Genomic DNA, 11,491 nt, shown 5'->3' on the forward strand with positions numbered 1-11,491 from the left:
TGGCCTTCTTTGTTCCATAAGAGTAAGAGCCGTCATCTTCTCTTTGCTCCCCACATTTACTGTGCCTCTGCTACTGCACACACCTCCCACCAGGATTCCTGCTCTACCACTCTCATTACTGCCTGCAACATCTTCTCCCATTCACTATCACCCACCTCGACACCACTGACCCTGCAAGCCCTCTGAATCATTCACTCATTCACTCACTCCCTCACTCACGTAGTCACTCACTCACTCACTCGCTCACAGACTCACTCACTCACTCACTCCCTTGCTCACTCACCAATTTGACCCCCTTCGTACCAGTACCAACAGCTGTGCAAACCATGTTTACCTCCCTCAATCCCTCCCTTTCATCTTTCCAGGAGAAAACAAGCCATAATTAGGCCAAGACTGGTGGTGTTCTGCCTAATATTCAACTCCTCACTCCATCTGAGGAGTGGAAGCATTTCCAAGCATCTGGGCTGATATTGGAATTTGTCTTTGACTTACTGTTCTGGGACCCCTTGACTGAAGACTGTTTCAGTTAACTGAGAGCTGTTGACGATTATGACTAGCATTCTGGCTTTGGGTCTGTACTAAACAGTAAGGAACGATGGAAGCAATGTGAAGCTGGCAGGTCTCACTAATGGGGAAAGGTGTTAAAAGGCAGGTATGTATGAGCACCCTGGTACCCCCAAGGTGAGTGTGCACCAGGAGAGCAAGTAACCACCCCTGACATGCAGCCTGGTCCAATGAATGAGCTGCACATCTGTCTCTGTGGGCAAAATACCCTTGCAGCAGCTAGTTGCCACTGTGGCATGAAGCATAGTTTGAAAGTGTCCTGTATGTGGATCACAAAGATGCCATGAGGGTCCTGGGAAGCTGGCAAATGTCAGATGCCAACATCCATAGGGGTGGATTGCATTTGGCTGGTGATTTGGAGTGTGCCCTGAGACGATATTACCATGTGTTAGGGAGAGTAGCCTGGAGAAACAAGCGACAAGCTGAGGTCAGCAGACAGCCATTCTGAATTTCCTGTCGGGAATTATCAACATCGAGTTTCCTTGCAGCGCGTGTTAGAATAGGAAGCTGCATATTAATAACGTGAGATTTGCAATTAATGAGGCCAACAGCAAGGAATAATCCCCATGAAAAGGTATCTCACTGCTGCCTAGTGAAAATCTCATCTCGATGCCCAGAACACTGCTTGTATATGCAATGAGTTGCTCCCAGCATTGAAAAAGGCCTATCCCATCTCTTATGCAATTCTTCCAGGTTTTGCACCATTTTGTTTAGGCGCCACAAGATTCTGCCTAGATTTACCAAAATGAATTGACAAATATTGCATGATACCAATCAATAAGTAAGATCCTGAGTGAAAAGGAAGAATAGTCTTATGTGCAAATGACTTATAAAAGAGTCACTCCCATTTTAATCTCCTATGAACAGTTTTCTCAGATACGCTTTTTGAGCTCCTCCATATTTCAAGCAGAACTCCAGTTTATTTGTTGACTGCTACACTCTACATGAAACTAATTCAGTCTTACAGTATCGGGGGTAACCAAAAAGATGGAGAAGTGGATAACTAACAGTAAAGAAACGAATCAGGATTAATAGATCATTGTCAAGTTGGCAAACTGTACCCAGTGATAAGTACTGGAGCTCATCCACATAGAATTCAAATTACAGCGTGGCTCAGATGAAAGAATGAATGCATCATAAGGATAGGTGAGAAATCAAAGGTGAATGACACCCAAAAGCTTGCAAGCAAGCCAGATACTTCTCTCTCAGTGTGTGAATGGAAAAGAGATTTAATGCTCAAAGACTCTGCAAAGAGAGAAAACTTCTAACTCAAGCTAAGACACAGATCCAACTGACTATCTACTTGAATTGCAGATCATTGCAGTCAACACCAACATGAAATCATCACCTAATGCCAAGAGAACTGGGAGAAAGTCACCTAATTCCACCCCTTTTGATTGGACTCTTGATCCACAGACTGTAACCCTTTTTGCCCTGTATTTTCAGTCCGTTATTTCCGAAAAACTCATTTGTCTTGTCCATCTGATTTATGAATGAGTACACGTGCTTGGATGTAAAGTAGGTATGGTTTAAGTTTACTAATTAGCAATTAACAATCCAATGTTGCCATGCGTAAGAGATCGCAGTCGGCATTAATCTTCCTAGTGTTTAGAGTCATTAGGACACAGAGGTGTACAGCACAGAAACAGACCCTTCGGTCCAACTCGTCCATGCTGACCAGATATCCTAACCTGATCTAGTCCCATTTGCAGGCAATTGGCCCATATCACTCTCAACCCTTCCTATTCACATGCCCATCCAGATGCCTTTTAAATGTTGTAATTGTTCATATTTCACACTTGTGATGAGTCATGATTTTCTGTGTACTCTTTCCATTAATGCCATTGCACATATGAAATACAAAATGTTAGCATAAAAGTACAAGAAATATTCTTTACTTATGGAGGGATATTCTTGCATTGTAAGCTCTTCAGAGAAAGGGGAATTGTCTTATGACAAAAGGTTGATGAGATTGGGCCTAAACTCATTGGAGTTTTGAAGAATGAGATGTGATCTTATTGAAACATATAAAAGTCTAAAGACACATGGCAGATGAATTTCGGACAGGATGTTTCCACCTGTGAGAGAATTTATAGCCAGGAAACATAGTTTCAGAGGACGAGGTCATCTGTTTAAGATAAGAATTGGGAGGAATGTATTCTCACTGAAGATATTAAAACTTTGGAATTCTCTACCTTGGAGAATAGTGGAGTTAGATGAATTCTTTGAATATATTCAAGGCTGCTGTAAATATAATCTTGAATTATTTGAGAGCCAAATGTCATGAGAAACAAAGGATAGTTTAGTTAGTATCAAGTCAAATTGAACATGACCTCACTGAATGGTGAGGCAAGTTTGAGCCGCCTAGGAGACCGCTGTGTCTGAGTTCTGAAGCTTTACTGAAGGCAGACCTGCCAGCCACCTTCAGTTCACAACCAATGTTCACATTGTTCATTTATATAAAAAAGGAAGTGTTACTGCAACTCTGTCCCTAATTGCTGTTTTCAGCTAAGATTCGTTCACTATTGCCTTTTAGTCCATCAGGAATTGTCACCTCAGTGTGCTGCAGGCTAGAGACAACAGTAGGAAATGGGTATGGTGGTGAGGTGGCTTAAATTTACAGTTTGGGGACATATGAAAATAAGTGAATAAGTGGGGTAGATGAGCAAATAGATCTCTGTGTCCAAATCTATTTAAGGTAGAGTTAGATTATTATTAAGCAAAGGAATCTAAACGTATACAGGAACATTAAATTTGGAACATACAAAGATCAGCCATGATCTTAATGAATGTCGGAGCAGGCCTGAAGGGCTGAATGGCCTACTTCTGCTGCTAATTCCAATGTTTTTATTAGCTATATGGAAAGGAGGAAAGAAGAGAGTTAGCCTGAACTAGAGAGAGATGAGGAAGAAAAAGAATGCCTGTGTGAACTGGAGGAGATGGGGGAATAAGTATTGTAATCCTTCACTATGTAAGTGCTGAAGTACTGCGCAAACTGCAGCATACATTAAGACAATCCTGAGTCCCACTGCATCTTTACTGCAATTACATGACTTCACCTTGCATTCAGAACTGGTTTTGAATTGTTAGATGGTGGTATAAAGTTGGCTAGATGACTAGAGTATAATAGTGTGAAAGAAAGAAGACCCAAAATCAAGATGAAGCAATAGGTTAGGTATACTCTGACAGAAGGTACATATGGTAAATTGGAAATGAAATTTAGAAATATCTAACTAAGAACTTTTCAATCATTTCTGTTTTGTTAGATAATCAGCTACCAAAAAACTGTATTTTAACTTGTGGGTTTTTTTGACTAATCATAACTTCAATTGTTATCTTTCCCTTAGCAGTATAAAAGTGTGATCCTGCTTACTTGTCATCGAAAGGCATACTGAAAGCAGAGATCATCAATATACTCCAGAAAATGTAGATGGAGACTTAACTAATTCCAGAATAATCCTGGTCCTTTTGGAATTTATTTATTAATAAATAAAGATCATCATTTATAGAAACAGTTAAATTTAAAAAAAAGACTGAGCCATCTTGATTTTTGAAAGTCTGTACTACCTGATTGTTGTTGTGAAAGAATGTCACAAGTTGAAACTCATCTACCTTTTGTCTATTTTTCTGTTCAAACCTATTTTAAGTGGTCAGCATTCACACATCGGGAAAACACAAGCAAATGTAGAGTAAAGCCGTTCTCAAGTCCCATGTATCTGCCTCATCTAAAAAAAAGCAGTCCATATTCTTTATGATGCCATTATTTCCTAAAGCAACTATCCTGTAGCATCACTGAGTGAAATAGTCAGATGTATTCCAAGGCTTGAGCACAAGTGTCAAGTCTGACATTCCAACACAGTACTGATGGACTGCTGCACCATTGGATGTGCCATCTTTGGGAGGGGATGTTGAACTGTTGCCCCATCTGCCTGCTGGGGTGAATGTAAAGAACCTATGGTTCTATTTCAAAGAAGAGCACAAGCTATCTCTTTGATTTCCTTTGAAATATTTGTTCCTCAATGTCACGAAACAGATTAGCTGGCCATTATCACATTGCTATGTATGAGAGTTTGTTCTGTGCAAATTTTCTGTTTTGTTTCCTACAATAGTGACAACAATTTTTTTTTAAATAGTCGTTGAGAGCTTTGAAATGTCCACTGAATTTGAAAAATATTGTTTAAATGCAGGTTTCTGTTTGTAATAGCAAAAGTTTATATTGTGTACTTCTCACCAATGGGAGTCTAGTTGTAACTTTCCAACACTAACTCACTTCAGGACTTACTGCCAATAGAAATTGGAAACTTTCATTCGTCCAGTTTATTTTGAAAATATTTCAGTTCCGTCAGGCTCAATTTCATTGCACCACCCAGTAAATTCAGTAAATGGCCTCTTTTCAAATCATGCTAAGCCATAGATTCATGGTATGTAGTAATTTTTGATTACAGTTTTCTATTAATTACAGATTAATCTGCAAAATGGGAACATTCTATGGGCTGCGGACATATACAGAAATGATTAATGTTCTGGAGCCCTCGAGCATTATTTTAACTCTTTCAAAACCTTTTCAATTTTGACTTAAAATTGGGTCCTGAGTATTGGGTGCTGTCACAAAACAAGGTTCGCTGATGTGCGGGTTGATTCATTTGAAGTGAGTTTTTTTATAATATTGGTTCAGCTAAATGAGCATTGGATTTAAAGTAAAAGCTCAATAATATGAAAACTCATTCCACAGGGTGACCATTCTTTGGATGAAAAAAATTTCGCCTCATTACACTCCTAAATTGCCTACTCCATATCCTTAGACTGTGACCTCTGGTTCTGGACCCCCCCCCCCCCCCCCCGATCACCAGGAACATTCTTCCTGCGTTTATCCTGTCTCATTCTGTTAGACTTTTATAGGTTTAACATAGAACATAGAAGAATACAGCGCAGTACAGGCCCTTCGGCCCTCGATGTTGTGCCGATCCAAGCCCACCTAAGCTACACTAGCCCACTATCCTCCATATGCCTATCCAATGCCCGCTTAAATGCTCATAATGAAGGGAGAGTCCACCACTGCTACTGGCAGGGCATTCCATGAACTCACGACTCGCTGAGTAAAGAACCTACCCCTAACATCTGTCCTATACCTACCCCCCCATAATTTAAAGCTATGCCCCCTTGTAATAGCTGACTCCATACGTGGAAAAAGATTCTCACTGTCGACCCTATCTAAACCCCTAATCATCTTGTACACCTCTATCAAGTCACCCCTAAACCTTCTTTTCTCCAATGAAAACAACCCCAAGTGCCTCAGCCTTTCCTCATACGATCTTCCTACCATACCAGGCAACATCCTGGTAAACCTCCTCTGCACCCGTTCCAGTGCCTCCACATCCTTCCTATAGTATGGCGACCAAAACTGCACACAATACTCCAGATGTGGCCGCACCAGAGTCTTATACAACTGCAACATGACCTCAGGACTCCGGAACTCAATTCCTCTACCAATAAAAGCCAGTACGCCATATGCCTTCTTCACCGCACTATTTACCTGGGTGGCAACTTTCAAAGATCTGTGTACATGGACACCAAGATCCTTCTGCTCATCACACTACCAAGTATCCGACCATTAGCCTAGTACCCCATCTTTTTGTTACTCTTACCAAAGTGAATCACCTCACACTTAGCTACATTGAACTCCATTTGCCACCTTTCTGCCCAGTTCTGCAGCTTATCTATATCCCGCTGTAACCTGCCACATCCTTCCTCACTGTCTACAACTCCTCCGACTTTCGTATCATCCGCAAACTTGCTCACCCAACCTTCTAACCCCTCCTCCAGGTCATTTATAAAAATGACAAACAGCAATGGTCCCTAAACAGATCCTTGCGGAACATCGCTAGTGACGGCACTCCAAGTTGAACCTTTACCATCAACTACTACCCTCTGTCTTCTTCCAGCCAGCCAACTCCTAATCCAAACCTCCAACTCACCCTCAATGCCATACCTCCGTATTTTTTGCAGTAGTCTACCATGGGGAACCTTATCAAACACCTTACTAAAATCCATATACACCACATCTACTGCTTTCCCCTCATCCACCTCCTTAGTCACCTTCTCAAAGAATTCAATAAGGTTTGTGAGGCACGACCTGCCCTTCACAAAACCATGCTGACTATCCTTGATCACATTATTCCTATCCAGATGTTCATAAACCCTATCCCTTACAATTCTCTCTAAGATTTTGCCCACAACAGAAGTGAGACTCACCGGCCTATAGTTACTAGGATTATCCCTACTCCCCTTCTTGAACAAGGGAACCACATTTGCTAGCCTCCAATCTTCTGGCACTACTCCTGTAGACAACGAGGACATAAAAATCAAGGCCAATGGCTCTGCAATCTCCTCCCTTGCTTCCCAGAGAATCCTAGGATAAATGCCATCAGGCCCAGGGGACTTATCTATTTTCACCCTTTCCAGAATTTCCAACACCTCTTCACTACATACCTCAAAGCCATCCATTCTACTTAATTGTGACTCAGTATTCACATCGACAACAATGTCCTGTTCCTGAGTGAATACTGCCGAAAAGTATTCATTCAGTGTCTCCCCAATCTCTTCAGCCTCCACACGCAACTTCCCACTACTATCCTTGACTGGACCTATTCCTACCCTAGTCATTCTTTTATTCCTGACATACCTATAGAAAGCCTTAGGGTTTTCCCTAATCCTACCAACTAAGGACCTTTCATGTCCCCTCCTTGCTGCTCTTAGCTCTCTCTTCAGGTCCTTCCTGGCTACCTTATAACTCTCAATCGCCCCAATTGAACCTTCACGCCTCATCTTTACATAGGCCGCCCTCTTCCATTTAACAAGGGATTCCAATTCCTTATTAAACCACAGCTCCCTCACACGACCCTTTCCTCCCTGCCTGACAGGTACATACTTATCAAGGACACTCAATAGTTACTCCTTGAACAAGCTCCACATATCAATTACACCCTTGCCTTGAAGCTTACTTTTCCAAGCCACACATCCTAAGTCATGCCTCACCGCATCATAATTTCCCTGCCCCCAGCTATAACTCTTGCCCTGTAGTGCACACTTATCCCTCTCCATCACTAGAGTAAAAGTCACCGAATTGTGGTCACTGTCCCCAAAGTGCTCACCTACCTCTAATTCTAACACCTGGCCTGGTTCGTTACCCAGAACCAAATCCAGTATGTGAATGTGAATGTATATGACAGGTAGTACTTTGGTAGTAAAAACAGGAAGGTAGATTATTATCTGAATGGCAATAGATTGGGAAAGGGGGAGGTTTAATGAAATCTGGGTGTCTTTCAACACCAGTTGCTAAAGGTGAGCTTGCAATGCAGTAGGCAGAGAAAAAGGCAAATAGGATATTGGCTTTCATAATGAGAGGATTTAAGAGGAGGAGCAAGGTTTCTTGCTGCAAATGTACAGGGCCTTAATGAGACCATACCTGGAGTGTTGTGCGCATTTTTGGTCTCCTTACCTGAAGATGTTTTGACAATGGAGAGAGTGCAACAAAGGTTTACCAGGCTGATTCCTGTAATGGCAGGACTGATGCATAAATAGAGACAGATAGGACTACATCAGTTGGGAGAATAAGGGAGGATCTCATAGTGTTTGCGCACTCACTCAACTTATCCAAATCACATTGAAGCTTCTCTGCACCTGCTCACAATTCGCTCTCCAACCCAGTCTTGTGTCTTCTGCAAATTTGAAGATGTTATGTTTGGTTTCCTCATATAAATTATTAATGTATATTGTGAATAGCTGGGGTCCAAGCTCTAATCCCACAAGTTACTGGCTGCCACTCAGAAAATGACCTGTTTCTTCCTACTTTTGGTATCAGTCAGTTTTCCATCCCTCTTAATACACTACACCTAATCCCATGTGCTTTAATGTTAGCTTCTATATGGGACCTTATCGAAAACCTTCTGAAAGTCCAGGTAAACCACATCTGCTGGCTTCCTCTTATCAACACTATGAGAACCAATCTTAAAGAATTCCAGTGGATTTGTCAAGCATAAATCCTTTCATAAATCCATACCAATTCTGGCCAAACCTGTCACAGTTTTCTAAGTGCTCTGCTATTAAATCTTTTATAATGGACTTTCACGTTTTCCCTACTACTGATGCCAGCCTAATTGGTCTATAATTCCTTTTTTTTTCTCTAACCTCCTTTTCAAAATAGGAGGGGTTACATGAATTATCCTCCAAACCAGAGGAATTGCTTCAGAGCCTATAGAATCTTGGACGATAACTACCAATGCATCTGTTACTTCTAAGGTCTTTTCTTAAGTGCTCTGGGATGTAGATTACCAGGACCTGGTAAATTCATCAGCCTTTAATCCCATCAATCTCCCCAATATTATTTCCCTACAAAAACTGATTTTCCTTCACCTGCTCCATCTCACTGGATCCTATTGTCCCAACATTTTTGGAATGTTACTTGTATCCTCCATTGTGAAGACAGAAACGAAACATGTATTTAATTGTCCTGTTTGTTCCTTATGATAATCTCCCCTATTTCTAACTGTATGGGACCCACATTCGTCTTCACTAATCCTTTTCTTTTCACACAGTGACAGAAACTTTTATAATCAACTTGTACGTTCCCCACAAACTTATTTGTATACTCTGCTTTCCCCTTCTCAATCAATCCTTTTACCCTTTTTAGTTGCAATTTAAACTGTTCGCACTCCCCGGCAGGTGGCTAATCTCTAAGTGTCGACTGTAATTGCATTATGTTTTGTAACAGAAAGATATTAAAGCATAAAAATAAGAAAAATCTTTCAGCTGATATTAGTTAAAGACAAATGGTGGAAAAATCTTTTCCAGGGCTGGCAGCTGACTTGGGTTGTCTTTCTCTGTCTGGAAGAGGTTTGTTGCTTCACTGAGAATTGAGACTTGGCCAAGGAATATTTCAAACTACAGAGATACTAAGTTTCTAAAGCAGGTCGCGTTCAAGAAGCAAGACTGGAAATTCTAACTGAGGCCAGAGGAGACATTAAAGCTATCAATGCTACTGAACAAGGAAGAACTATCAAAAGCAACTGTTACTTAGACCCACGTCAGACGTGTAGGAACTGAAAAAATTTGAAGAGCAACATGATTTGAAGGAAATTGATGAATGACATTACAGAGGTTTATAAAATCATGAGGGCAAGGATAGGGTAAATAGACAAGGTCTTTTCCCTAGGGTGGGGGAATGTAGAACTAGAGGCCATAGGTTTAAGGTGAGTAGGGAATGATTTAAAAGAAACCTAAGTGGCAACTTTTTCACACAGAGGGTGGTGTGTGTATGGAATGAGCTGCCAGAGGAAGTGGTGGAGGCTGGTACAATTACAAATTTAAATGGCATCTGGATGGGTATTTGAATAGGAGGGGTTTAGAGAGATATTGGCCAAGTGCTGGCAAATGGGATTAGATTACTTTAGGATATCTGATCGACAAGGACAAGTTCGACGGAAGGGTCTGTTTCTGTACTGTACATCTCTATGACATTATGACTCTATATAGCCCAAAATGATGTTCAATAGAGCGAAACAGATAAATGAAGAGGAGAGGAGGACACTCATATAAGACTGAACAAAATACAAGTGAGTCAGAGTGTAATAATAATAATAAAATTAAAATGCAAAAATAATTGATGCTCAAGTTGTTGGGTAACTTGAAAAGATTCAGAAAAGATTTACAAGGATGTTGCCAAGTTTAGAAGGCTTGAGCTATAGGGAGAGGCTGAATAGGCTGGAGCTGTTTTCCCTGGAGCATCAGAGGCTGAGGCATGACCTCACGGAGGTTTACAAAATCATAAGGGGCAGGGATAGGTAAATAGACAAAGGTCTTTTCCTCAAGGTGGGGAAAGCAAAACTAGAGGGCATAGGTTTTAAAGTGAGAGGTGAAAAAATAAAAAGAGATCTAAGGGGCAACTTTTTCATTCAGAGAGTGGTGTATTTATGGAATGAGTTGTTAGAAAAAGTGGTAGAGCTGAATATGATTACAACACTTAAAAGGTATTTTCTTTGCAATTCGTCTACCCGTGCAACTGCTCCAGAGGCTGGTACAATTATAACACTTAAATAGATGAGTACACAAAAGGAAAGGTTTAGAGGGATATGGCCAAATGCTTACAAATGATACTAGATTAATTTAAGAAATCTGGTCAGCATGGACGAGTTGGACCAAAGGATCTGTGTCTGTGCTGTACATCTCTATGACTGTAAGTTCTTTAAAATTATTTGCTGTGGAGAAATTATTTAAAGACTCTTAACAAGGCTAAATTGTCACAATAAAAGGAGACAAAAACACATAGAAAATAAGAAAGGTTATTGTGTACATGAGTTTGAACTTTACAGTATCTGGCAAAGAAAAATAGTTGTCATTTCTGAACCACCTTATCACATCGATGAGATATCACAAAGTACTTTACAATCAATTGATGCATTATGCAATTGATGAATAGATTTTAAAAATCTCATAGTGGGAGGCAACTTCCAGGAATGCATGCTTTTAGAAACAATGCTACAAAAGTTGCAGGATTGATAATAATGATCCTAAAGTATTCAGTGAGAACACATGTACATATACTTACATATTCTCATTATGTGCATGTGTCTGTATCCACTATATTGTACATTGTATAAACTTTATCTATTTAACTGGTTGAAAGGTCAGCTGCTTAAAATGTTAGCTCTGTTTCTCCCAGATGTTGTTAGGCACATTGAGTATTTCTAGCATTTCTGTTTTCATTTCAGATTTCCAGTACCTACACTGTTTTATTTTCCCATACATCGTACTTTGTAGATTGACTATATACATAAGACGTAACGTACCAGTTGCATGCATGACACTGTGATCTTTTGCTATAAATTCTTATGATCCTGCTCCACATCCACTTAATGAAGGAACAGCGCTC

Source organism: Chiloscyllium plagiosum, unplaced genomic scaffold (assembly GCF_037043375.1).
Source record: "Chiloscyllium plagiosum isolate Xiang-an unplaced genomic scaffold, Cpla_swu_hap1 HiC_scaffold_12, whole genome shotgun sequence".
NCBI classification, from domain to species: Eukaryota; Metazoa; Chordata; class Chondrichthyes; order Orectolobiformes; family Hemiscylliidae; genus Chiloscyllium; species Chiloscyllium plagiosum.